The sequence below is a fragment of the Mus pahari genome, chromosome 4 (assembly GCF_900095145.1).
Source record: "Mus pahari chromosome 4, PAHARI_EIJ_v1.1, whole genome shotgun sequence".
In the NCBI taxonomy this organism is placed as follows: domain Eukaryota; kingdom Metazoa; phylum Chordata; class Mammalia; order Rodentia; family Muridae; genus Mus; species Mus pahari.
The window spans coordinates 58,489,713-58,492,841 of record NC_034593.1 but is presented as its reverse complement, the minus strand read 5'-3'; the positions used below and the strand labels follow the sequence as shown (position 1 = coordinate 58,492,841).

At 39.1% G+C, this 3,129-nt stretch overlaps 1 protein-coding gene across 4 annotated transcripts in view; it reads left to right on the top strand.

Annotated features, from left to right (window-relative positions):
- Veph1 (ventricular zone expressed PH domain containing 1) overlaps positions 1-3,129 on the top strand; it is a 209,571-nt gene that overhangs the window by 70,804 nt on the left and 135,638 nt on the right. The window lies entirely within an intron of this gene.

The window sequence follows — 3,129 nt, the reverse complement described above, 5'->3', positions numbered from 1 at the left end:
CCTTCCCTTCCCTTCCCTTCCCTTCCTTCCTTCCTTCCTTCCTTCCTTCCTTCCTTCCTTCCTTCCTCTTTTCCTTTTTTGCTTCCTTCCTACTTCCCTTCCTTCCTTGTATCTTTCTTTGCTTTCTGTCTCCTTGAATCATTTAGAAACTTCTCTAACCTCCAAAGTTGTCCAGACACTTCTGAGAGTTTCCATTTTTCTTTTGAAACTCTTGTGTCACCATGACCCTCTGGATCACTGTAACAAGGGTCTGTGGAAGGTTCCAGAATTAAGAATTCTATTGCTAGTGTGTCCCTTGATGTAGAAACAGGATTAAAATAGAAGAAAACATTTTGACATACTCAAGACCACTTTGTAATACCAACAGCTCTTAGCAGGGGCTCATCACATTCCCTGCTGTAGTTGTGGTTAGCCCAGGAGACTGAGCAGGTAGGTCTCAGAGATACCCATCCTGAGAGCACAGATACACCATGTCATAAAGTGCTCCAAGCACTCTGGGTGATGTTATTTGGGAGAGGGAAATGCATGTTTGTGGATGTTTAAAAGTTCTAGTGTAAATATTTGCATAAGGGAGTCTTACAAGAGCAGTAGGATTCCATCAGACTTTGTAGGTATTAAACAATGAAGAGTGTATCTAGGAGACCAGATTCTAATGGTTGGGCACATGAAAGTACAAAGGAATTGTGTATCTCTGCGGACTTGACATGGGGATTCAGAATTTTAATTTACCTATTAAAAATAAAAGTAAATACAAAATGCAAGTTTTTAATTAGCTGACCTACATACAACTATCAATTAAATAAATATTAAATTGCCCAATATTTTAATGAATCCCATAGTTCATCTAATTTAGTACCTTGATTCTGTATAAGATAAAGTTTTTTTAAAAAAAACTCAGAGAGGGCCTGAAGAGATGGCATGGTTACTAAGAACACTGGCTGCTTTTGAAGACCCAGGTTAGATTCCACAAACCCATATGATAACTAACAAACCATCCATAACTCTGGGTCCACAGGTTCTGAATCCTTCTGACAGAATCTGCTGACCTTGTACATCACTGAAAGGACCAGAAAATAGATAGATAGATAGATAGATAGATAGATAGATAGATAGATAGATAGATAATAGATAGATGATAGATAGATAGATAGATACATACATACATACATACATACATAGGCCTTACATGTGTGAGAAATATTTTTAAATTGTACCCTTTTCTACAAAGTAGTAATTATTTTATCATAAATATATGCAATAATACATGCAGGAGGTGGCTAAGTTTCTCTTTAAAACGTATTCAGTGAAAAACAAAACAAACAAAAAAATGCTATCCACATCACTGCCTGATCTAACACAAAAGTTAAGAAAGAATGGGTGTGACATTGGTGTGATTCTGAGTATGCAAAGGAAGAAAGAGGTGGCTATGGAAAACCCAAGGTGTATGCTTTTCCCTCTGAATCCTCAAAGGTTCAGGTCCAAGATCCGAAGGATACAAAATCAATAGATATTCTTAGTTCCTATGTCAAGTGGCCAAATGTTGCCATAAAACCATCACACCTTTCCATATAGTTTAAACCACCTCTAGACAATATACAAATACCTATCACACTGAACATGCTCTCTGTGTAATGGTATACTATATTGTTTAGAAAACTGACAAAAACACATTTGTATGTGTTCAGGGAAGATGAATTTTTTTTCTCAAATATTGACTCACAGTTGGTTGAACACATGGATAGCAAACCCACTAGTACAGAGGGCCGAAAGATCATCATTTCTCATTCATTTGTGTCCTCTGCGATCCATGAGCACAGTCAGCATATGGGTTTTCATCTCATGGAATAAGATACCATCTCCACGCATCAGGCCAGAATCTCAGCCAACATGAAGGGGAAGGAGAGTAGAAGGTCTCTTCCAGACAATCCAACGTCATCTTGTTTTTGTTATTAACATATCATTAACTAAATAGAAAAAATCTGAACATGGAAGGCAGTGCCTACACACCAAAGAGGCTGTTATCTGTGTCCTGATCCCAATGGCAACCCCAGATAATCAAGATAAACAGGAGTCATGAAAGACCAACCATAGGCTCTGTGTAGCTGGTCAGGTTGTTTTGTTTCTCTGAATCTGTTTTCTTTTTCCCCTAAAAGGAATAGCTTTACTTAGGGTCACCTCTTTTCTGGCTCTGATTTCTTTTATTTCATTGCTGCATTTCATTTAGGACCAGCCTAACAGGGTTTTCTACAAATGCCAAGCAGCTTCTCCTCAGAAATAATGTTCCTTCCTACATATTCCTATTATTGAAAATAATGCCATTCCAAAGTCCTTGATTAGCTTTAAAGTTGAAATTTTAACAAATTCCCTGTTTACTGTCTAAATTCCAGCAGTAGCCTCCAGAAAGGATGTAGTCATCACCTGAGATGGTCATTGGGTAGAGTCAAAAGTTATTAATTGGCTCATGTCTAACCTTCTGTGTCTGTGCGAAGCCAGGCATAAGATTGGTACATGGCTGCTGAGAACCAGACTGGATGTGATTGTCTGTTAAATCAGGGTCCATCTGGTTGGGCAAGCTGTTTCAACAGCTTGACAGCAGCACCACAATGTTTCTATCTGTATTGACCAGCAGAGGAAAGTTGTGTGCATACAACCAAACACAAAAATCCTATAAACCCTGTTTCCTCGATCTCGAAAATTTAACTTGGAAATCTTTTTTGTCCAAATTAAAGTGGATCATGCTAAATTGCTGTGTTATGTTTGGGTCATTGTGGGAGACCATCTCCAAGCTTGGGCTTGAATCTGAATCGTACTTATTGCATGGAAAGTTCACGTGGAAGGCACCAGGGCAGAGAAACATGCTCCTTGGGCAGCCCTGCTCCACCCAGTAAAGGTTCTATCAGTTTTCCATCATTTGGGGATTTACTCTCCTCCTTTGGGATATTCAGTTGAAGTAAATAAGCACATAAAAATAGTAATTTAATAAACTCATCCTAACCATAGCAAGAATTATAAGGGTCCTTTTTCCCCTTCCTTAAGAAAATTGAGCCGGGCCTGGTGGCGCAGGCCTTTAATCCCAGCACTCGGGAGGCAGAGGCAGGTGGATTTCTGAGTTCGAGGCCAGCCTGGTCT